General features: G+C 38.1%; 1 long non-coding RNA gene across 8 annotated transcripts in view; it reads left to right on the plus strand.

Annotated features, from left to right (window-relative positions):
* Positions 1–345: 345 nt before the first annotated feature.
* LOC125278695 overlaps positions 346–26,580 on the plus strand; it is a 35,578-nt gene continuing 9,343 nt past the window's right edge. For 2 of the 8 annotated variants that reach the window (XR_007187242.1, XR_007187249.1), the window contains exons 1-7: positions 346–742; positions 3,328–3,400; positions 4,915–5,119; positions 7,308–7,430; positions 9,279–9,515; positions 14,019–14,348; positions 18,169–22,123. This is a non-coding gene — a long non-coding RNA (uncharacterized LOC125278695). Of the gene's footprint in view, positions 743–3,327; positions 3,401–4,914; positions 5,120–6,114; positions 6,447–7,307; positions 7,431–9,278; positions 9,516–14,018; positions 14,349–18,168; positions 22,124–26,580 lie in introns of those variants that run through there. The other 6 variants (XR_007187246.1, XR_007187244.1, XR_007187243.1 and 3 more) reach the window with 6 other exon arrangements.

A 26,580-nucleotide genomic window follows, 5' to 3' on the forward strand; every position in this document is an offset into this window, starting at 1 on the left:
TGGTTACTCCGAATGACAATGAAATTAATTTTTCCGGACATTCTTTCTCATAACAAAGCAAAGACTTTTACACATAATTTTAATACTGTTTAGCAAAATATATTTAAACTACCTTACATACTTTGGATGTCATATCTTTGTTTTTTATTATTATTAAGGCCTTTGGACAAAAAATGACCCGTCACGTCATTGACACACACACACATATAGCATTGATAAGTAGTTAAATGACATATTATTGGCCTATAAGAACAAATGCTTATACAATTTAGTGGGACAATGAGGTATTTTTATCATTTTCCAATGCTAGGGGGCGCCATAACTGAAAAAATGAAAAACTGTGTGTTGAACTTTACCACCAAAACAACTTTTATTCACAGCAAAAGCATAATATATTCTTTTACATTTGGTAATTTTGGTCAATTTTGTTCTCTTGAACCCTATAATTGTGGTTATATTTAAAAAAAATTTAATTGCATGTATTGTTTTGCAAGTAACTTTGTTGTTGTTGAATTCTGACCCTTTAAGAGGTGCTTGTTGGGTTCTGGTGTGTCCCGCACCTCATGAAGGTAATTTAATTGTCGTGGCGTCCGCAGGGCCGCGTGTGGATCTCTCTGTGGGTGTGGAGGTGTGGAGGGGCACAGGCGGTCTGATGGTATCGAGCTTTGGCTGAGATCAGCTCGCTGGCATCATCATCCAGCTCCTCCTGCGAACCTGCGGCGCTGCTGCATGAAGGAACCAGGTGCTGCCTATTCATTAGCCATTAACGCTCAAAGCTCCAGCCAGACGGGCTTGCCGTTCCATCTTAAACCTGCAAACAGGTCTTATGTCCAGATTCATTTCCTTTACTTAGTTAGATGAGTTGGTTTAGTAATATTACAGAGTCACAGATAAAAAAAAAAAAAAAAATTAAAGACGGAAGCAAGTTGTATAACCATAAAAACTATTACCCATAATAACTACAAATTATATATAAACCATAATGTTTACCTTTCTGAGATGCAGCATATAGGTGTTCATATCTATGGATTCAGTCATTTGGGATTAGAACATGAAATACATTTTCTTAGGGGTGATGTAATTTCCTTCCAGTGCTGAATTGTAGCTAGTCATTGTTCATTTGTCCATATATTTTTCAGTTATTTCTATTTAAAGATCACTGATCTTGAAAGAGATACTGGTCAGACAAGTTAAGCAAGATTCTTATACCATATCTATAAATGAAACATGCAAACAGCTGGCAAATCATTTCAACAGATTATTAACATGTGACCTCTATTTGATTTTTCGATTGGCCTGAAATGAGTTTTATAGGCCTTATGTAGCCTATTTTATTTTATTTTTTTTAGTTTTTTTTTTTTACTTAATCGGAATGTTATGAAACTTGGTAAGGTTTTTGGCATTTGCTATGTAAACAAAAATCATGGAAATGATTCATGAATTCAAAAAGGTTACTTGGTCCTGAAAAAAATAGTTGGAAATGAGTAGGAAACTAATTTCATCTACTGGAAGCGTTTGGTACTGCGCCCAAAAAATCTTACTGAAAGCTAATTTTTTGAGATATCAACCTTAAACTTAAACTTTTCTGACAGCTTTAGAGTAAAACGTGTTTTGGAAAATATATTTATATTTATAAGTCTGTGCGCCAAACATTCAAGATTTATGACAGTTTAAAGGTGCAGTGTGTAAATTTTAGCGGCATATAGCGGTGAGGTTGCAAATTGCAATATATAGAGTTATAGATAGAGATAATATATATAGAGAAACTACGGTGGCCAACACAGGACAAAGATGTCATTGTCTGAGATAGCAGAGAGTAGCCAGTCAAGCAAACACGCTCTGTAGAGCAGTTTGTCCATTTAGGGCTACTGTAGAAACAAAATGGTGACTTAAAGGTGCCCTAGAATCAAAAATTGAATTTACCTTGGCATAGTTGAATAACAAGAGTTCAGTACATGGAAATGACATACAGTGAGTCTCAAACTCCATTGTTTCCTCCTTTTTATTTAAATCTCATTTGTTTAAAAGACCTCCGAAAAACAGGCGAATCTCAACATAACACTGACTGTTACATAACAGTCGGGATCATTAATATGTACGCCCCCAATATTTGCATATGCCAGCCCATGTTCAAGGCATTAGACAAGGGCAGCCAGTATTAACGTCTGGATCTGTGCACAGCTGAATCATCAGACTAGGTAAGCAAGCAAGAACAACGGTGAAAAATGGCATATGGAGCAATAATAACTGACATGATCCATGATTACATGATATTTTTAGTGATATTTGTAGATTGTCTTTATAAATGTTTCGTTAGCATGTTGCTAATGTACTGTTAAATGTGGTTAAAGTTACCATCGTTTCTTACTGTATTCACGGAGACAAGAGCCGTCGCTATTTTCATTCTTAAACACTTGCAGTCTGTATAATGCATAAACACAACTTCATTCTTTATAAATCTCTCCAACAGTGTGTAATGTTAGCTTTAGCCACGGAGCACTATCAAACTCATTCAGAATCAAATGTAAACATCCAAATAAATACTATACTCACATGATCCGAAGCATGCATGCAGCATGCATGACGAACATCTTGTAAAGATCCATTTTGAGGGTTATATTAGCTGTGTGAACTTTGTTTATGCACTGTTTTATAGTCGCGAGCTCGGGGCGAGGAGCGCGAGATTTAAAGGGGCCGCGCGCTGAATTGGTGCATAGTTAATGATGCCCCAAAATAGGCAGTTAAAAAATAATTTAAAAAAAATCTATGGAGTATTTTGAGCTGAAACTTCATAGACACATTCAGGGGACACCTTAGACTTATATTACATGAAAGAACGTTTTAGGGCACCTTTAACATGTAAGGGGACCCGCGGTGTATGTAGATAAAAATGGCTCATTCTAAGGTAATAAAAACATAACGGTTCATTATGTAAGGTCTTTATACATCACTGAAAACATAGTTATGTATATTATATTGCATTTCTGTTGATAGATCCTCATAAAATGTACAAAAATGTATCTTTAAGTTGGATATTTCATTTTCAGGTCTATGCTCAAAAAGTGGTTAACAGATTAACTGAATGACTGCATATTCATTTAGTACCATAAAATCTCCTAAAAATACAAAATATTAAATATAAATCATTATCGAACTAAAACATAGTACATTTAGTCCATTGAAATAAAAAAGTTTAGTCAGATTTATCCAAGCACCAATTTTCCAGGTGCACAGCAGGTATTTACAGAAGCGGCAGTAAAAGTGCACCATATTTAACTACCCTGATTTGTGCAGACTGCGTGTGTGTGTGTGTGTCTGTGTGTGCAGATACTGAAGGAAGGACAAACAGTCAAGGACCTCAGATAAGACATTTGCTCTCCCCTGTGTCTCACAGTAAGAGGTAACATCAAGACAACCTTAATGTGCAGAACTTTTAAGACTGATACTAAATATTATGAATTGTTTGCTGTAGTGTTTCCAAACAGATAATAAATTATGATGGGAGTTGACGAGTGCACATATTTTACAATTTTATCTCCAAAGAGAAAAATAAATGTCTTTACCATCACATGTGATTACCATCCACACCATCACATGTTACATGATCACATCTTCTACAAACGTGATAAATGTGAATTTTTTTTGAAAGAGTTAAATATTTAATTTTCAGTCGATTGCCCATCTGTATGTAGACACGCGTAGTGCTGTGGTGTATGTGCATTAATGAATGGCCTCTATAATATTTACTGAATTGTATAGAGAGGCTGTGAAAGAGGGCTCTGAATTAAACGCTTGTGTTTTTAATCTGGAGATTATGTTCAGATAGGCCTCTCTCTAAAGCCTGGATTAAATGCAATCCTCCCCTAGGGCAGAAAACATCCAGGAGCTTCATTCTATTTGGCTTTGGCTTTTACATAACCCATAAAAACAATGAGTATTTGACAGTTTTGAAAAAATGAAGCATTTTTACTTCTTCCATCTAGTTCTAACTTGAAATATTGACCATGGACGTGTTATTTGTTAACTGTTCTAATATTTACACTGTGTGTGACAACTTCCATTCACTTACTGTATTCATCTTGTGAATGAAAAGCCATCAGTGCACTAATATGCATTTATGTGCATCTATGAATTATTTATTTAGACTGGCTCCAGGCGTCCTGTTTAAATTGCTTGTTATTTATTCACATTGTCCAAAAATGTAGTGCAAATGCATTGATCTTGAACTGAAATATCCATTCAGTTAATTCCACACATATTGTCTACCTCTTAAAGATGCATACAGTGAGTGAGTGAGTGAGTGAGTGATGTAATTTTGGGTCTGTATTGACAAAACCCAGAGGATCTTAATGTACGAGCACAGCCGTCTGCCCAGCCTCCCTTCTCTCTGTACTTTAATGCATTACTGGTGCGGTCAGAACACAGCTTACGCACTTAATGTTATGAACGTGTGTTTTTGGCATCTGGATAGTTCTGCTGGCAGGCTTCAGGTCCAGTACAAACACATGCAGACACTGAGCAGACATAACATGAATGAGGAAAAACACAGATGATAATTATAAGACACATACACACACACACACACACACACACACACACACACACACACACACACACACACACACACACACACACACACACACACCTTTGATCAGAGATGAGAAGATCCATTAACAGAGCTGAGATCTGATTCATATCTATCTATCTATCTGTCTATCTGTCTGTCTATCTTTTGTTCATTTGTTCTATCGATCTATCGTTTGTTCTATCTATCTATCATTTGTTCTATCTATCGTTTGTTCAATCGTTCTATTTATCGTTCGTTCTATCGTTCTATTGTTGTATCGTTTTATCTGTTGATCTATCTTTCATTCTGTCTTTCTGTCTGCCTCATCCAGTTTTTATTTTCCTCAGTGTTGGCACGCTGCTGCTGTTTTGGCTTTAATCTCGGCTGATTTCAGGTTGATCACACTCTCTCACATCCTCTCTGATCTCTGCGAGCCGTCACATGGGCAGATGGTCACCTGGACCTTTTGCTGACCTCAACACCTGTAGCATCGCCTCACCTGTGCAATTTGTTGTGAGAATTGTTTTCCTTCCTAGAACTCCAGAGAACAAGGTTTGATATACTGCACTCGTCAGACATTTGATTTATATTGCGATGAAAATTTGATTTTTTGTGTTGTTGTACTTTTATATATGTTAATTTTGAAGTATATAAAAATTGCATTGTCTCAAAAAGATATGTATGTATATAAATATATAAATATATATATATATTTATATATATATATATATATATATATATATATATATATATATATATATATATATATATATATATATGTTATATGTGTAATATAGTATATATATATATATATATATATATATATATACTCTTTTACATTTTAAATACTTAAAATGTAATAATTGCATAAAGATTTTGTACATTAGTACATTAATATGATCAGCTAAAACTATTTAAAGGGATAGTTCACCTAAAAAATGAAAATTTGATGTTTATCTGCTTACCCCTAGGGCATCCAAGATGTAGGTGACTTTGTTTCTTCAGTAGAACACAAATGATGATTTTTAACTCCAACCGTTGCCATCGGTCAGTCAAATAATGCGAGTGAATGGTAACACAAACTATAAGAGTCAAAAAATATGCATAGACAAATCCATATTAAACCCTGTGGGTCGTGACGACACATTGATGTCCTAAGACACGAAACGATCGGTTTGTGCGAGAAACTGAACAGTATTTATATCATTTTTTACCTCTAATACACCACTATGTCCAACTGCGTTCAGCACTCGCTTAGTGAGGTCTGATCGCGCTCTGACAATGGCAGTGATGTCTAGCACTCATTGAAGTATACGTGCGAGACATCACTGCCGTTGTCAGAGCACGATCAGACCTCACTAAGCGAGTGCTGAATGCAGTTGGACATGGTGTATTAGAGGTAAAAATGATATAAATATGAGCCGCAGCATTTAATTTGGATTTGTCTATGCATATCTATGCATTTTTGACTCTTATAAATTGTGTTACCATTCATTCGCATTATTTGACTGACAGACGGCAACGGTTGGAGTTAAAAATCATCATTTGTGTTCTATTGAAGAAACGTGAAATGTCCTTTTTCATACAACAAACAGGCCTCAGAGATCCAGGAATCCAGAATGGCCACAAGCAACCAAAGAATTGTAGAATTTTCAAGGATTTGCAATTTTATCACCGTTCCATTTGAGGGTTTAGTTCCGGTGCCACTGCTCTTATTTGAAGGGAGCTACAGAATGGGAACTAGTAAAACGACAGTTAAATTCCCTCCTGGCTGAGCGCTAGTCATCCAGGCATCCCAAATACAACTGTACTGGTGAAGACTTATTTCTGCTGGCCGACTCTGGATAAGCACGTTGCTGATTCTGTGAACAGCTGCCAGGTATATGTGCTCAAAATGTGTTCGACAGCACACTGAGAGCTCGAATCTTCACTCCTGAATCTCTCTTCTGTCAGAATACCATGCACAGAACGGTCAAATGAAATTTTGCATTCTGACTGCAGTTTCACTACGTTTCACAAATTGAATCCGTGCAGCAATGCATCTATAGTGACCCTCTTAAAATCTGACTGGTCTAGAGAGCTTTCTGATGTGGTTGACCACTGGAAAAGAGCTCATAGTTAAGCATTGGCAGACTGCTCATCTTTGCAACCTATTATGACCACAGTTCAAACTTTTCCATATGTTTCAAAGATTTGTCGCATTGACCTGTTCAAATCTAGTGACTAGTTCTTCCTAAGAAGTGCTTTTTGCAGCCTGGTACCTATCAATATGACTTTACCTAGATTTCTGGGAATTGTGTAAAACCAACTAACCACATTGGATCTTGCTGTTTTGCCGTATTATATGTGTAATAATGTGTATAATACACATCAGACTGTCCATGAGCAGCCTGCAAATTGATTCGTTTGGATGTTTAATATGAATGATTCACTAATTCACTTAGTTAAATGCTGCTGCTTGTCCCTATGTTTTTAATTCTGTTATATAGTTTGCTTGTATTTTTTGTAAGTTTAATGCTGCTCCTCCAATTGTTTTTTGTTTAATTGTAAAATTGTAAATAACATCATCTGATGCATTTAAAAAGATATTGCTCCTTTACAAATCTTTAATTTAGTTAACTACTTTTTGAAAGTAACATGTAGCTTAACTTTTAAATAATGAGTAGCTTGTAAAGCTACATATGCATTAATTGTGATTTTGGGTACAGATGGAGTTGTTTTTTTTTTTTTTCATCTCTAGCATCTACAGGTTACGGTTCCCGTCATCATTAGCAGGCCTGTGTCAGCCAGCGGCCCAGAGGGAGTTCAGAGAGGACCTGAGTTGTGAGATGAGGTGAAAGCCGCCCATATTCCCACAGTGACGGTACAGTCTGTTCACATTATCAGGTTACAGAATCCATGGCAACATGGGACATCTCGGCATTCTGGGATTAATCAAGACCAGCCTCGCTCACCCCGTTTTCTTTCTTTCTCCTTTTTTTTACTTACACTACCTTTTAAAATTTTGTGGTCTGTAAGATTTTGCTTACTAAGGCTGCATTTATTTGATCAAAAATACTAAAAACAGTAATATTGTGAAACATTACAATTTAAAATATCTGTTTTGTATTGTAATATATTTTAAAATATAATTTATTCCTGTGATCAAAGCTGAATATTCAGCATCATTACTCCAGTCTTCAGTGTCACATGATCCTTCAGAAATCATTCTAATATGATGATTTGCTGCTCAATAAACATTTCTGATTATCAGTTGGAAACAGTTGTGCTGCTCAATAATTTTGTGGAAACTTTTTTTTTTCTTCAATATTCTAAAATAGAAATATTTTGTATCATTATTAACATCTTTTACTGTCATTTTTGATCAATTAAATGCATCCCTGCTGAATAGAATTGTTAATTTCTTAAATATTTTACTAGTTTTTTGCTACGTCAAGCATCACTATTAATATTACTCATAGGCCTGGTTTCACAGACAGGGCTTAGACTGAGACATGATTAGGCCTTAGTTCATTTAGAACATTTAAAGGGTTAGTTCACCCAAAAATGAAAATTCTGTCATCAATTACTCACCCTCATGTCGTTCTACACCCGTAAGACCTTCGTTCATGTTCAGAGCACAAATTAAGATATGAAGACAAATGGAGGCTCAGTGAGGCCTCCATTGACAGCAAGATAATTAACACTTTGAAATGCCCAGAAAGCTACTAAAGACGTATTTAAAACAGTTCATGTGACTACAGTGGTTCAACCTTAATGTTATGAAGCGACGAGAATTCTTTTTGTGCGCCAAAAAACAAAACACTGCTTCATGAAGCTTCGAAGCTTTGTAAGTCTTTTGTTTCGAATCAGTGGTACGGAGCGTGTATCAAACTGCCAAAGTCACGTGATTTCAGTAAACGAGGCTTCGTTATGTCATAAGTGTTTTGAAACATTTCAAAATTTCAATGACTTTGGCAGTTTGATACACGCTTCAAACCACTGATTCGAAAAACAAAGATTTGTAAAGCTTTGAAGCTTCATGAAGCAGTATTTTAAAATCACTAGATATTGTTGAATAAAGTCGTTATTTTTTTTTTTTTTTGCGCACAAAAAGCATTCTCGTCTCTGTAGTCACATGAACTGATTTAAATATGTCTTTAGTAGCTTTCTGGGCATTGAAAGTGTAAATTATCTTGCTGTCAATGCAGGCCTTATTGAGCCATCGGATTTGACCAAAAATATATTAATTTGTGCTCTGAAGATGAACGAAGGTCTTACGGGTGTGGAACGACATGAGGGCGAATAATTAATGACAGAATTTTCATTTTTGGGTGAACAAACCCTTTAAGTAGCTTTTATAAACATGCCTTAGAAAAAAACATTACTGGTATGCATCTTGAGACAAAACAATGACACTGGCATATTTTAAGATATGGCAGTACAATTTGCTTTCAGTTAAAACGGCTCAAACATGCATTTTGGTCTTAAGCCTCGTCTGTGAAACCGGGGGTTAGAATACTTGCATAGCAACACCCTGGTAACTGATTGGAATGCCTATGGCAGTTACTTTTGCATGAGCATTTTCTTCAGAAAACCTACTCTATTCTTTATCCCGCTTGGATTCTGGATATGTTGTGTCTCTTTATTGGTTGATATTGATTGCTCATTAGAGGCTGGATGGCATTTAATTAAAAAGCAATTTTGTGTGTGTGTGTCTTGAACTAATTAGGAGCGGCAATTACCCCAAACTGTGACTGCGTCCTCCTACCGGCCACAGGAACAATGGACTGTCTGTCAGCGGCGGTGTTGCCCAAGCATAACAGATGTGTGTGGACACACTAGACAATGGCGTGGCTGGATAAGTGGGTTCCTGATCTCAGAGGCGGGGGGGAGGACGGCAGCTTGTGTCCGAGACGCTCGTGTGGGGCGAGGGAGAACTCCACAGGACCAGCACAGAGCCGGATCCGTAATACACTCTCTCTCTCTTACACACACACACACACACACACACACACTCAGACCTGTCACGGCCCCTGTGGAGACAGACCCTGCTGATCGGCTGCTAATGGACATCTGCCATAAATGCCTCGCACCCGTCGCTCTGATGAGACGGAGATTAGTGTCTATCGTAGATGCATGTCCGCTCACCTCACACAAACAAAGCAAACTGACAAGAAATGATGCGAAATCCACTCGGCTGAGTGGAAAATCCCCCGTATGAAGTAACACGCAGTCCATGAGGAAGGACGGATCAGCCGAGATACGTGTCAATCCATCTGAACCGGGGCCAAATTTTCAAATTAGCACTGATTTCTCCCTGGACAACAGCCGGCATTTCTTCCCAGTTTGCTGTTTTCTGTAGCTATTATCCTGGGAAGCTTAGTAGTTCAGTTTGAAAACGTAGTTTGCTACTAGTAAAAGTAGCTAACTATATTGAAGTGTGTAATTTCTGCACCTTCGGCATTAGCAAATGTGCAAAATTATGATTGTTTTCAAACATATTCCCCTGTCGGACCAACAGACCAAAACACATACCATTGTTTGAAATATTGGATGCAGGTTGAAGTTTTGAAGAACGATGTTTTGGTAGCGCCAGTTTTACACTTTTTGGAGGAATTGACCTATAATTCAACCTTTTAAAACTTACAGTTGAATATCTGAGTAGGCAGTGTTATTAGTATTATTTATATACTATTATAGTATTTATTAATATTTTGAATTGGCTTTTATATTTTCAGTTTTCATTTTAGATTTAGTAATTTTTATATATATGCTTTAACATTTATATTAGAATTTTTATGTTTCTGTTTAGCTTTATTTTTGTTTTAGTAATTTTAGTACTAATGTTTCAGTTAAATTTTGTTTTTTAAGTTCAAAGTTTTTCAACTAATATTTATGTTTTATTTTATTTAATATCTGATACATTTCAATTAACAAAAATATTTTTTAACAGGTAGAATAGTATAATTAGGTAAAATAATATAATTATGTTATATATTTACAAACCCGATTCCAAAAAAGTTGGGACACTGTACAAATTGTGAATAAAAAAGGAATGCAATAATTTACAAATCTCATAAACTTATATTTTATTCACAATAGAATATAGATAACATATCAAATGTTGAAAGTGAGACATTTTGAAATGTCATGCCAAATATTGTCTCATTTTGGATTTCATGAGAGCTACACATTCCAAAAAAGTTGGGACAGGTAGCAATAAGAGGCCGGAAAAGTTAAATGTACATATAAGGAACAGCTGGAGGACTAATTTGCAACTTATTAGGTCAATTGGCAACATGATTGGGTATAAAAAGAGCCTCTCAGAGTGGCAGTGTTTCTCAGAAGTCAAGATGGGCAGAGGATCACCAATTCCCCCAATGCTGCGGCGAAAAATAGTGGAGCAATATCAGAAAGGAGTTTCTCAGAGAAAAATTGCAAAGAGTTTGAAGTTATCATCATCTACAGTGCATAATATCATCCAAAGATTCAGAGAATCTGGAACAATCTCTGTGCGTAAGGGTCAAGGCTGGAAAACCATACTGGACACCCGTGATCTTCGGGACCTTAGACGGCACTGCATCACATACAGGAATGCTACTGTAATGGAAATCACAACATGGGCTCAGGAATACTTCTAGAAAACATTGTCGGTGAACACAATCCACCGTGCCATTCGCCGCTGCCGGCTAAAACTCTATAGGTCAAAAAAGAAGCCATATCAAAACATGATCCAGAAGCACAGGCGTTTTCTCTGGGCCAAGGCTCATTTAAAATGGACTGTGGCAAAGTGGAAAACTGTTCTGTGGTCAGACGAATCAAAATTTGAAGTTCTTTTTGGAAAACTGGGTCGCCATGTCATCCGGACTAAAGAGGACAAGGACAACCCAAGTTGTTATCAGCGCTCAGTTCAGAAGCCTGCATCTCTGATGGTATGGGGTTGCATGAGTGCGTGTGGCATGGGCAGCTTACACATCTGGAAAGGCACCATCAATGCTGAAAGGTATATCCAAGTTCTAGAACAACATATGCTCCCATCCAGACGTCGTCTCTTTCAGGGAAGACCTTGCATTTTCCAACATGACAATGCCAGACCACATACTGCATCAATTACAACATCATGGCTGCGTAGAAGAAGGATCCGGGTACTGAAATGGCCAGTCTGCAATTCAGATCTTTCACCCATAGAAAACATTTGGCGCATCATAAAGAGGAAGATGCGACAAAGAAGACCTAAGACAGTTGAGCAACTAGAAGCCTGTATTAGACAAGAATGGGACAACATTCCTATTCCTAAACTTGAGCAACTTGTCTCCTCAGTCCCCAGACGTTTGCAGACTGTTATAAAAAGAAGAGGGGATGCCACACAGTGGTAAACATGGCCTTGTCCCAACTTTTTTGAGATGTGTTGATGCCATGAAATTTAAAATCAACTTATTTTTCCCTTAAAATGATACATTTTCTCAGTTTAAACATTTGATATGTCATCTATGTTGTATTCTGAATAAAATATTGAAATTTGAAAGTTCCACATCATTATATTCTGTTTTTATTCAAAATTTGTACAGTGTCCCAACCTTTTTGGAATCGGGTTTGTATATATTTATATTATATTATATTTAATGTAATAGGTAACAATAAAAACACTGAGTGGGAGAAAGTTAATTGATATAAAAATATGTTACATTTGAGAGATGAAAATGCATTTGACTGTTGCTACAGTTTGCTTTAGGTTTATACAACATTAAAAACTGTTTTCTCAAAATTTATTCCTGGAAATACTCCACTATGTTTAAAACAGCTGAGCCTCTATCACACTACTGAAATAAATCATTGCGTTAAGTAGTGTTGCTAATTTGAGTTAGTTATTCCCTCACACTGGAGTGAACCCAACTCATCTTGAGATTGCGCTGAATTGTCTGGTTTTTGTGTTTGCTGTCAGGAACAGCATGACAGCGTGTCCGTAGAGCATGTTGGAATGGCATGTGAGGACATGTCGGTGCAGAAGGCAGCTGCCACCATCAGGTGCTGGAGGAGGAACCTGCCGTCCGCCTGTGTGGCTCTGACTCACTGGCACCTTCAGCCGCAGGAATCCCCCGATGTGAAGAACTCATTATTCACTTTTGTCCTGTCTTTGTCTCTGTGGCTGAAGCTGTCAAACTTGTCATTGCCAGCGGAGCGCTGTTATTCCTCAGGGATTCTCTCTCACTCTCTCCCCCTCTCTTGGAAATGAAATCACAGCCATGTGAAATGGAATCGCTGTTGCCCGTTCCTGGTTCACTGAAGGAGATGCTCGTACTCCAGTAATTTTTAATCAGCACAAAAGCCTGTGAGAGTTATATTCAGATGGCTGCTTTGCAAATGCTTTGTGTTTCTTCATTTTGTGTGACTCAAACATCAGATTTGTGGTTACTACAACAGCATTTATTCATTTTGGTAAATGTTAATTTCTACATAAAAACATTTAACATTTCAAGTTTTATAAATGAACATTAGTTGATGTTTTATGTGCAAACATTAATTAACAATGAATAATAACATATTCACTAATATTCAATGGTTTTGGATTAGTAGGATTTTAGTTTTTCGAAAAAAAAAAGAAAAATAAAATATTTTATTCAGCAAGGATGCATTAAATTGATCAAAAGTGACATTGTTACAAAAAAAATGCTGTTCTTGTGAACGTTTTATTAATCGAATCACAATCAAAGCAGCACAACTGTTTTCAACATTGATAATAATCATAAATGTTTCTTAAGCAGCAAATCAATATATTAGAATGATTTCTAAAGGATCATGTGACACTGAAGACTGGAGTAATGATGCTGAAAATTCAGCTTTGCATCACAGGAATAAATTATATTTTAAAATATATTCAAATAGAAAACCATAATTTTAAATTGTAATAATGTTTCACAATATTACTGTATTTTTGAGTAAATGAATGCAGACTTGGTGAGCAGAAGAGACTTCAAAAACATTAACAAATCTTACCGACTCCAATCTTTTGAATGGTAGTGTATGTTTAATGATTACACAAGTTTTTTCCTTTGTCAAGTCAACTTCGAAAATGTGGTTCAGAAAAAGTTTCTGTTGATTAAACCAATCTCCTTTGTATTAACTCAAATTTTTAGTTTAAATGAACTAAAAAATTTGCAGCCAGGTTACTTAGTTTTTTAAGTTAAACCAACAATTATTTTTATTTTTAAAGTGAATTAGCTAATATTAACAAATTGAACCCTTTTTTTAAGTGCTCAGATTTTGTCAGTGATCATATTTTAACACGCATAAACTAACGGCTGAAGAATAGAATATGTTCTAAATGTATAATCTTTTAGTCGAGTAATCTCTGGTGAATGCTGCTGATCTGTGGTCAGTTACAGTAGAAATCAGTTACTCAGTGTTTCCAACTTTCTTTTTTTATCTCTCTTCTGTTGTCTCAATAACAACATGTCTCTTCTCCTCACAGGCCGCTGTTCTTTTATGAGACTATCACAGATACCCTGAGTGCTTTTTTCTTCTGGTTTGATGGAATTGTCTTCCTCTAGCGAGACCTTCAGCACAGCTGAGCGCAGAACTTTCCAGACTCTGGGAGAAAGTTGGAGGAGTTTGAGGATGAGGTGGTGGTCATCTGAGGTCACTCTGAAGGTCACTGAAGGCAGGAGGACTCATATTCGAAAGCCTTTTGTCTGTGTATTTTTCCAAAATGGAATTGCAAAAAATAATGACTGTCTTCATACAGGTTTCCCAATGGTCAACAAACAGATAACCCCACCCCAATCTCACATTATTGGTTGAGGTAATGTTGCTATGGTTTGGCTGTTATTTATTTAATTTATTTAATTAGTTATGATTTATTTGACAGTTAATTTAATTAGTTAACATTTATTTAAAACTTATTTAACATTTATTTACTGTAATTTGTAATTATCTGTAATTTTCCATTTTTGATGATTTGTCTATGCATCTAATAACTTTTTTTAACAGTTTTGCAGTTTATTTATTCTTTCTTTTAATTTGATTTATTTAATATTTAATTTTATTTGTTTATTTTACGTTAATTATATTATAATGTTCTGTCATGGTCTGTAATGTTCAACTGGTGCTTTATCTCTGCATCTAATAACTTTTTTTAACAATTAAGCATTTTTATTTATTTAAATATATATTTTTAAACATTTTATTAATTTTTAACATTTTATTTATTATTATTATTATTATTATTATTGTTATTATTTTACTTGGAAATCTTTCTTTCTTTCTTTCTTTCTTTCTTTCTTTCTTTCTTTCTTTCTTATTTTCTTTCTTTCTTTCCTTATTTCCTTTCTTCCTTCCTTCCTCATGCATGGTCTCTCTGTCTTGACAAGCTTAAAGTGAATGTTTATTTTGAACCAGGACTGATTAATCATTAATAGGATGTGCATTATGCCTCTTTACATAGTTCAAAGGCTGTATGTGTGTGTGTGCATGTGTGCGAGAGCGTTCCTCACCTCTTGCACCTTAGCTTGTTTACTCTGAGTGGAATTTGTTTGCCTCTGTCTGTCTCTCTGTCTCTCTCTCCACACGTGGCTGGGTAAAGAGGATTAAAGTGATGCAGCGCTGCATCTGTCTGTCCTCCAGCTCGCAGCTTTCAGTCCCCAAGCTTTGATGTGTTAAATGGCGCATCTTCAGTGTGTGTGTGTGTGTGTGTGTGTGTCAACCTGAAAGGCAGGGGAGAGCAGAGAGGATGTAGAAATGCATGTGAAGAAATGAATCATGGGTCTAATGGAGCGCACAGCCTGTGTAAACCATTAAAGTTCCCTCGGCGCTTGACAAATGCAGAATATCATCAGCCTGGCAGTTAGAAGGATTAGCCGTGTTTTTTTGTTCATTTGTGTTTCCATCTGAATTAATCAGCATTCAGGAGAGGTTCGTTTGCTCAATTAATCTTTCTGTATGTCTGTTTACTCATTCATTGGGTCTGTGGCGTCTTACTGCAACACAAAGCAACAGGCGTACTGATCACCGATAGCATTCAGCTCAAACCGAGGCTGCTTAATTCGCACTTGTAATTTGTGTTCACAAATTGCAGTCGATCACGACCCTAGCATATAAATCTACAGGTATTGTTATTAAAATGAGCACTGTTGGCTTGGCTCTCATTGTAATGACAAGAAACTTAAGAAAACAAAAAAACTAAGGAAAACAAAGTCAAACAAAAGGTTGTAGGATTATTCTTTTCGCATTTCCATGTAATGTTTCCATGTCCAACGGCCATGTCACTAACAAATTACAATGAATTTTTTGGACATGTACCAAAATATACTTTGAAGTACCTTTGAATGCCATGTTAATATTGTGTTACATGAACTTAGTAGTATGATATCTCTCAAAATATGGTCTATTGATAGTACCTCATTATTTAGTACCTCATGACTTTTTCCCAACAGATAACCACATATATGCACATCGAAGGAGAGACCCAAGCCATAGCCCAGAATTATCAGAGAGATTTGGATTAGTAATTACCCACATCAGCCTAGCAACCACCTAGCAATGCCTTAGAAACCATTTAGAACACATTAGCAACTGCCTAGCAACACCCTAGACACCACCCTGAATAACTTAAGGTGATTCTACAGCTTTCTGGATGCTGTTCTGTGTTGTCTCTATCAGAACACATTAACATCTACTTAACATCCAAGCAACGCCCTAGCAACACCTTAGCGACCACATAGCAACGTTCAAAAACAACGCATAACACCCTAGCAACAGCCAGACCACTCAGAACATCTTAGCAATTGCTTAGCAACTGGCCAAAAAACCCAAGCAACCACTCAGAATGCCTTAGAAACTGCCTAACAACCACCCAGAGTGCCATAACAACTGCCTATCAACACCCTAGCAACCTACCTGTAAATCAGAGGAATGCCCTTGAAACCAGTTAGAACACCCTAGTAGCCACTTAGAACCCCTTTGCAACCACCCAGTAAACCTTAGGAATGCCCTAGAAACCACTGAATACCTTTCCCTCTTATATTACACTAGCAACACCAATTATTAAGGGAAATTTGGATCAGTAATTACCCCCATCACCCTAGCAACAACCTAGCAATGGCCTATAAACCATTTGGAACACAATAGCAACTGCCAAGCAACACCCTAAACACCACCAAGAATATTGTAGAGACAACACAGAACAGCATCCAGAAAGCTGTAGAATCACCCTATCCGAACACATTAACATGTACTTAACATCCAAGCAACACCTTAGCAACCACGTAGCAACATCCAAAAACAATCCATAAAAGCCTAGCAACAATCAAACTCCTCAGAACATCTTAGCAACTGCCCAGAAAACCCTAGCAACTACTCAGAATGCCTTAGACTAGCAATCACCAAGAGCACCATAGCAACTGCCTATCAACACTCTTGCAACCTACTAGTAAATCAGAGAAATGCCCTTGAAACCAGTCAGAACACCTTGCCCTCTTGTAGTACACTAGCAACACCAATTATTAAGAGAGATTTGGATCAGTAATAATTACCAACATCACCCTAGCAACAACCTAGCAATGGCCTAGGAACCATTTAGAACACATCAGCAACTGCCAAGTAACATCCTAGACACCACCAGGAATAACGTAGAGAGAACACAGAACAGCATCCAGAAAGCTGTAGAACCATCCTATCAGCAACACCCTAGCAACACCTTAGTGACCAACAATGTCCAAAAATAACCCAGAACAGCCAAACCACTAAAAACATCTTAGCAATTGCTTAGCAACAGCCCAGAAAATCCTAGCAACTACTCAGAATGGCTTAGTAACTGCCTAGCAACCACCCTGAACACCTTAGCGACTGCCTGACAACACCCTAGCAACCTACCAGTAAATCAGAGGAATGCCCTTGAAACCAGTTAGAACACCCTAGCAGCCACTCAGAACCCTTTCACAACCACCCAGTAAACCTTAGTAATGCCCTAGAAACCACTGAGAATACCTTGCCCTCTTGTAGTACACTAGCAACACCAAAGCAATTGCTCAGAATAACTTAGCAATGGATTTTGCGAATGCATGGCAAATTACTAGTCAGATTTCACCAGTGTTGGCATTGGGTTTTTCATCGGCAGGCACCAATGTGAAAATCTAGTGTTTTAGGTTTTGTTGTTTCTGTAAAGGCCTCATTGTTATACAGTACACTTGGCATAAATAGACCTGAAGAAACCACAGAGGCCCCTTAAACATTCGGCCCGGCCCTCCTCACATGGATCCAGCTCTTTAACCGGGTTTAAACAACATTGTTACTGGGCCTGTAAAGAATACATAGTGTCTGCCCTGGGGTGAAAAGGCTGGGCGGCAGGCAGATCAGGGAGGGGGCCGGAGTTTTATTAACCCTAGAGTGGCCAGCTAATGTGATTGAAGAGGTGCCACCTGGCTGTGTGTGTGTGTGTGTGTGTGTGTGTGTGTGTACAGTCAGCTGCCGTAGATTGGGGAGGACCAGGTGCTGAGATTCGGCTCTCCTAATTGTTGCCATGTAACAGCGCGCTTGACTGCACTGTGAGGCTTGGGGCGAGAGGATTAGAGCAAAGAAAGACGCTGTTGCTGACACAGAAGTCCATTTTCTTTCTTTCTTTCAAGATCCCCACCCCACCCCCTATCCTCCACAGTCCCGGCACTCCTCCCAAGAAAGACCGAGGGATGAGGGCGGACAGACAGAGGGAGAGAAACCGGCCGTATTGTTTAATACACTGGAGGTGGAGATCTGGAGTGGATTTTGAGAAAGCGAGATATTGGCTCCATCTGTTTACGAGCTTGATGACTCTGAAACTCATCAGAGACTGAGACACTCCTTCACCTCATTAAAATACAGTTGACTGTAAATCTCTGAACCACGAGAGAAAAATGAGACAAACGCTCAATTGGAGATATTGATGGGATACACTTGCTCCCAAAGTCTGGAATCAAAACTTGACTATTTTAATATGAACTCAAACATTTCTCATTAAGTTCTCTCAAATCCAGATGATTGTATACAAATTGTATAGCTTTGTATCTTGGCTTATTACTGCATGTCAACAATTGTCTTTTCGTTTCTTCTAAATAATTTTTGTAGAAACTTTGAGGCAAATTTGATACTCATGAACAATATAAAATAACATTTAACTCTTTGCTCACCAGAGTTATTTATTTTTTTTAAATTTGCCAGCTACCACCATAATGGCGTCTGTGGCGGGGAAGCGTTGTCTCCATAAATGGCGTAACATTCGGTAAATGGCGGGGAAGTGTTGTCTCATAAATGACGGAAAATTCCATCAACGGCAGTAAAGCATTGTCTCGTAAATGTCGGCAAATTCCGTCAATGGCGGGGAAGCGGCGTCTTGCAAGTGATGGAAAATTCTGTCAATTTGCAGGGAAGCGTCTCGTAAATGACGGAAAATTCCATCAATGGCAGGGAAGCATTGTCTCATAAATGATGGAACATTCTGTCAATGCCGGGGAAATAGTCAATAGCACTTTTATTTACCCCAACCAAAATAAGTTATGATGTGCACAGAAGCGTTTGTAATGTATTTTTGTGTTGTATTGTGAATGCACTTAAAGGCCATCTGCATCCATGTGTGTAAGTGGTGTGAACACCACACTCAGTGCTGTAATGTTCCAGGAGCTCTTCTGGGGTCCTTTGGAGATCTCCGTCTAAAGCTTAATGTGAGAGCGACAACCCCTGTCTCAGCAAACACGCAGCGCTTTTACTGGTTAACCCACCCTTTCCCCCGTGGCCTCAGGAGACCCCGTCAAAGCCCGCGGAGAGACGTGAGTCAACCTCGCCTCTGTCCTTTCAAGCTCGTTACAACTTGTGTTTAATGCAACGCTGCTCTTAGAACCGTTCGTCTAATTGTTCACCATTGTGTTTAACCCATCTGAGCCTCTGACAGCACTCAACAATTGGAAACGCAGTCGCAGGGTAGCAGTTGTCAGCGCGAGCGTGCTAATTTGAATATGCAGCGAACGGGGGGCTTTCAGAGCGAGACAGAGAGGGAGGCCATATTGAGAGCCGCCATCTGTGTCCGTGTCGCTCCGTGCGGCCAAAGCAGGGAGATCCCATATGTCACACGAAGCCCCGCTGGGTATAGCTCTCTTGTTGCTGTTTGTTGTTGTTATTTATTTACGAAAGGTCCTAAGAATGAAAAAATCGAGCTGGGTTTGCGGTGCCAGGGCCGAAGGGCCGATAATCTGGCATCGTTAGGACCATCTAACGAGCAGACTCCATGTCAGTTGGCTTGTGTGTGTGTGTGTGTCTGCAAGATGGTATGCGCACATCTGCTGAATCACTGTGGTCCATTGGGCGTTGGGCCGACGTGGGACCATGTGGTGCGGTGGCAGAGACGGTCCCCAGAGCTTTCAGCGACAGGCCTGGTCTACTGACATCACAGACACACCTCTACATGAACTGACATCATGGCTAGGCACTCAACTAGAAATAAAGGTAACATGTTAGCCTCAGGGCGACTTCACACTAGAGATTTTGAAGTCAGAGTTCAGTTTGTTTGGTTGGTGTGCAAGCTGTTTTACAAACTCAAATGCACATCACCTTTTTAGTCTTGTCTATCACGTTTCCATAGGACTTGACATAAACACCCGCCAACCTAACAAATGCGGGTGGATTTCAGCAGTGGCGTGTAATGCGGTCACTCCTATTAGCCAATTTGGCGGGTTGAATTTTATGTAATATGGGCTATACATTTTTCAATTGGAGTCTTTTAAAAAGGCATCTGAAATAATATAGTGTTGTCAAAAATATTTATTTTTTATACATATAGATGCAGAATAGATACACGATACCAGCTGTGCTTTCTCGCTCTCTCATCTATCCGACAGCGAGTTGACACACAAACCCGCCTCCCCTCACTCACTCGTTTCATTTGTTCCGGATTAATGTTGTTGGTTTTACAGGACTTGAATTTCGGTGTGGGATTGCGCGTATTGTGCATAATTTGACTCATTTCCGCAGATTTTGTGTTTACACCCAAAGTGTGTGCATTGTGCGTTTTTTTCATTGTTTATACTGTATATTTGGCGTAAACAGTGAAATACACAAAAAAAAACGCAAAATGCCAGTTTTGGCAATTATTCACGTAAACAGAGTCAGTTATGACCGTGCGTCAGGTCTTAAAGTGACAGCAGCCTAATATACCTGATGCCAAATTATGAGTTAATATTAAAAATATCTATATGTCAGTTTTTCCCTATGGTATCGATGTCAAAATTGTGGCCAGTGAAAATGATGAGTGACAAAAAATAAGTTCATGTCAAGAACTTGAGGCAACCATAGAGAAACTAGACCTACAAGTAACTTTATTAATAAATGAAATACAATTAAGGGATTGTTCACCCAAAAATAAAAATTCTGACATCATTTATTCACAGCCAAGCTGTTCCAAAACTGCTTTGACTTTGACCAGAAGAAGATGTCTGTCACTATGATCTTTTTAGAGCTGCTTTACAGCAGAATATTTTGCAGTTTGCATCATTCATCATTTCCGTTTATTACTGTGAAGCTCCTTTTGAAACAATCTGTATTATATAAATTGACTTGACTCCTGTCCCGCAGAGTTCAGCTCCAACCCTAATTAAACTCACCTGAACCAACTAATCAAGGTCTTCACTCTTTATGCATACTAGAAACTTCCAGGCAGGTGTATTGGGGCAAGTCAGAGCTAAGATCTGTAGGACATTGGCCCTCCAGGAGCAGGTTTGGATATCCCTGACACCCAAAATCAAAATTCTTTATTTAAGTTGTACTCTTTGTTTTACAGGTTTAAACAATACCAAAATCTTTCCAAGTACCCCCTGGAACCTGCCAAAGTACCTCCTGGTTAGCAATCAGTTGACAAAGGTATGATTAATGTGGACTCTTGAATTGTTATGCAAGCAATTTTTGCTTTTGATGATACTGTTTTTGGGCAGTGCATTTGTTGAATCTATTTCAGTAAAACCACGACAGATGCAAGTTCTGTTCTGTGCATGTTTTGATAGTTAAAGCAAAGAGACAAAACCACGGGATGCCGTTGTCTTCCCCTTCTGAGTTGTTTCCTAGCTACAGTGGTAAACAGCTGCTGCTGGTACTCAACAGTGGCACTCATGCTGATGACATAAGGGTACCTTGATGGCCAAATAATATAGTGAGCAAAACACCTGTGGTGACCAAAAAAGGTGGAATTGGACTCGAGATTCAGACCAAGCATCTCTAGAATAACCACTTCATTCCCCTCGAATTCAGCTCCTAATGCACCTCTGAAAACAAGCTCTACATTGTAGAGTCAGCGTTCTGGTAAATGGACTCAGCCCTTACTGTAAGAGAATGCCCCATAGGCTCAATTAACCAGCCAGCACAGCGCTCTCTTCTCCCTGTGTTAATTAGATGGCTGCAGTGCCTGCCAGCACAGCTCTGAGACGTCGCTGTGCGCTGCGCAAGAACTGCCGTCAGGGCCGCGGGACACTCCCCACCCACAGCTGCCCACTGATGTCATCTCTAAAGCAGTTATGTTAACTAACTCCCAACTCCAGCAGAATTCCGGATGCGCCCCATTTCAAGGTAATGAGACAAAGATAAAGCCTTCATAGCCTGAAGACACCTCACGCTCTCAGTAAAAATAATACAAAAGCTACTAGGGGTATAACGATACATGTATTCGTGCGTACAGAAAGATACAGTCAGTCACAGGCGATCCACACTCCAATCCAGAAGCGGGCGTGTGCGGTAATGCAGCGCTGTTTGCTAAATGCCACACAAGGAAAAAGGGTAGAAGAACAGACAATCTATGCATAGACATGTTTACGATGAGTGTTTCAACTGCGGAAAGAGAATTTTGAGTCTTGAGAATAATATCTCGCGTAGTATCACATTTACCTCAGGCAAGTCATTTAGTGTCCACAGCATGTTAGTTCACTAGAGAAATGAACTCTAGAGGGAAGCATTATATATGTTCATTATATTTACTTTAGTTTTGTAATTATTTAATATGTTTAAATAAATTTGTCATGAAAACAAGTTATGACAGTAACTGTGTAAATAACATGTTTATATTTGAAAAATGAATTGGAGTAGAAAAATAATTGAAAAATAGTTTTATAATTAGATTTAGAAGTTAATGCAAAACATGCCTTACGTGCAATTTATGTTCTTTTTTAATGTTGATTATTATATCTAAAAATAAATAGCAGCTGAATTTTGTAGTTTGGGCTCTGTTTTTAATTGTAACATATTATAGTGATGTGTATATAGTTTACAGCATTAGCTGAGTTTTTTTTTCCCCTTAAGGAAATGTTAATTATGATTGAATTTATCTAAAGAGAAAGACACAATTCGTTCAATAAACCGCTGTTTAATGAAAAAAAGTATGTTTAGTTTACTTCCCATTGTACCGAGCCTGTACCGAACCGTGACTTCAATACCGACTGTCATGTTTGTGTACCGTTACACCCCTAAAAGCTAGCCTTTCAAAAGGTACTAATATGTACACTTTCGATACTGATATGTACCTTTAAGGAACTAATATGCAATCTTAAATGAGGTGCAAAGGTGTACCTTTTGAAAGGGCATTGCTTCAGTGTTTTCTTAGAGTGCACCGGATTTCCCGGGAGTCTTGTGCAACTTTTTGGACAAACACGGTAACGCTCTCTCCTTGTCATTCAAGAGAGAGAAAATGAGTCACAGTTTTGAGGTTTCATGTTTTAAGGTACGTGCACAAAGCATCTTTCCCTGACTAATGCGGTGTCCATGTCAGATTTATTTAGCCCAAATGGAATTACTCACGAGCGTAATTACTTTAACAGCATTCATTTTCCTCGACACGCTCGCCCTCGTACTGACGCAACGTGGACTTCTTCCAGAAAAAAGAAAACCTTTACTGCATAATCAAGCTGCCTGTTGGTGCTAGGGGTAAACTGATCTATACCGGTTCTGAAATGCATATGAAAATGTAATTAGTGTGCTTATTTTGAGTAATGGAGATGAGATTGGATTAGCAGGCTCTGATTCCGTCCTCATCATGACAGCGGACACATTTTCTTGTCTGCTTTTAGCACCTTGTTAAGAAGCGGGAGCTGATGAGGTTAATTGGAGTCTTTCAGCGTGGCTTTAATGACTTGAAGGGGCAAATCTCGCGACTGGCAGAACGCGTGGCACGTCCGCACAGACCGAATTCTCATAGGCCTGGATTTTGTGATTGGCTGAATGTCAACGAGGCAATTATCCGCAGGGATTCAGGTCGGCCCAGTTGAGGAGCGCCAGGGAAGGTCATCTTGATCCGTAGAGGTTAATTAGCTGACCTCGTCCAAAGGAGGATAACTTGTGAAGGTAGCCGCCGTTTTTCCTCGTGCTGGGCTTAACACACTTTTGCAGTTGGGAGTTTGCTTGTATGTTGTAGTCCTTTTTCAAAGCTGATTTTCTCTGAGCCCTGACCTTTGCTAAAATTGTGTTCTTTTTTTCTGTCAATAGCCGTGTCTTTGTATTCTCTTAAACTATCACGCACCTAGAATAGATTTGTAGGGTCTTCTGTCTTGGGCTTGTGCCTTACGTCTGGTCAACACACCCACTCTAGACCACATTGAATGTCAGAGTAGACCGTTGCTGACCCCTCGTGACCCTCACGAACGTTAAGTCATCCATCTCCAAAAGGACAAACAATATGAAGTGAACAATGAATTCAAAGGGCTTTCCTTCACTGAAATGTGTTCAATAGTAATGGTAAATGGATGCATTGATTTGCGCTGTCCATGGTACTTTGAAACTCTACATGCATGCTTAGTATATTACACTCAAAGAACTAATGATGAACAGATGTTTGGATTTAGGTACTGGTCTGTGTACGTTACAGATGCATTGTTGCATTATTTTTTTAAATGTTTAATTTTGTTTAGTCCTTAGCAGTTTTTATTTTATACCAGTTGTACTTTTCTCAAAAGTAGCAATAATGCATTTTGAGACAGATTGTTTGGTTTTTGGTCCAAGCAAATTAAGAGTTGATTGCTTGTAGCTAAAATTGCTGCTTTTTGTGCTTTACTGTGGCAGTAACTGAACTCAAGAGCCAAGCACACAGGATGTGTTGATATTCAGGTTGCTACTTATAAACATGTCAACAAAGGAGAAAACTGACTAATGGCCACTATAGCGCCCCTTGTGGCCATGCTGAGCATTTCAGATGCTTTAATGTTTGGTGATAACAGTACAGTAATGATATCTATAGAAGCTTGTTTCCGCCACTGAATGAGACATGAAAAAGGTAACTGTAACTTTTTACCTCAGTTTTTTTTCTTGCAATTGCGAGTTTAAATCTCACAGTTCTGACTTTTCTTCTCAGAAATGCATGATATAAACTCACAATTGCGTGTTATGAAGTCAAAATTGCGTGACATACTCAGAATTGTGATTTTTGTTCTCAGAATTGTTTATATCTTGCAATTCTGACTTTTTCACGCAGTTACGAGTTTAAATCTTGCAATTCTGACTTTTTTCTCAGAATTGGGATATAAACACAATTGTAAGCTATAAAGTCAGATTTGCATGATATAAACTCACAATTGCAAGTTATAAAGTCAGAATTGCGTGATAAACTCGCAAATGTGATTTTTGTTCTCAGAATTGTTTATATCTCGCAATTCTGACTTTTGCTCAGAATTGCAAGTTAAAGGTTCCCTAGATTATGTTTTTAAAAGATGTAATATAAGTCTAAGGTGTCTCCTGAATGTGTCTGTGAAGTTTCAGCTCAAAATACCCCATAGATTTTTTTTATTAATTTTTTTAACTGCTTATTTTGGGGCATCATTATAAACGCGTCGATTTTATGCTGCGGCCCCTTTAAATCCCGTGCTCTCCGCCCACAGAGCTCGCGCTTGCCTTAAACAGTGCCTTAACAAAGTTTACACAGCTAATATAACCCTCAAAATGGATCTTTACAAAGTGTTCGTCATGCATGCGGCATGCATGCGTCGGATTATGTGAGTGTTATTATGTATATTATGAGTATACTGTTATATTGTTTACTTCTGATTCTGAATGAGTTTGATAGTGCTCCGTGGCTAACGGCTAATGCTACACTGTTGGAGAAATTTATAAAGAATGCAGTTGTGTTTATGCATTATACAGACTGCAAGTGTTTAAAAATGAAAATAGCGACGGCTCTCTTGTCTCTGTGAATACAGTAACCGATGGTAACTTTAACCACATTTAACAGTACATTAGCAACATGCTAACGAAACATTTAGAAAGACTGTTTACAAATATCACTAAAAATATCATGTTATCATGGATCATGTCAGTTATTATTGCTCCATCTGCCATTTTTCGCTATTGTTCTTGCTTGCTTACCTAGTCTGATGATTTGGTTGTGCACATCCAGACGTTAATACTGGCTGCCCTTGTCTAATGCCTTTTATAATGTTGGAAACGTGGGCTGGCATATGCAAATATTGGGGGCGTACACCCCGACTGTTACGTAACAGTCGGTGTTATGTTGAGATTTGCCTGTTCTTCGGAGGTCTTTTAAACAAATGAGATTTATATAAAAAGGAGGAAACAATGGTGTTTGAGACTCACTGTATGTCATTTCCATGTACTAAACTCTTGTTATTTAACTATGCCAAGATAAATTCAATTTTTCATTCGAGGGCACCTTTAATATCTCACAATTCTGACTTTATAACTCGCAATTGTAACTTTATATCACACAATTCTGAGATAAAAGTCAGAATTGCGAGATATTAACTCGAAATTGTGATTTTGTCCTCAGAATTGCGAGTTTCTATCTTGCGAGTATATATTTTGCAATTCTGAGAAAAAGTCAGAATTACGAGATTAAAAAGCTGCAATTTTCTTTTGGCAGAAACAAGCTTCCATAGGTATCAGATACTGAATGATTTCCATATTCATAAACTACTGCATTTGAAAGGTTCTACAACACAAAATATATCTTTTCATTCTTAGACACAATGGAATTTAATCAGATGTCACACAATTCACTAAAACCAGCCACTTTACATCGATGAACTTTC

The sequence above is a fragment of the Megalobrama amblycephala genome, linkage group LG11 (genome assembly GCF_018812025.1).
Source record: "Megalobrama amblycephala isolate DHTTF-2021 linkage group LG11, ASM1881202v1, whole genome shotgun sequence".
NCBI lineage: Eukaryota > Metazoa > Chordata > Actinopteri > Cypriniformes > Xenocyprididae > Megalobrama > Megalobrama amblycephala.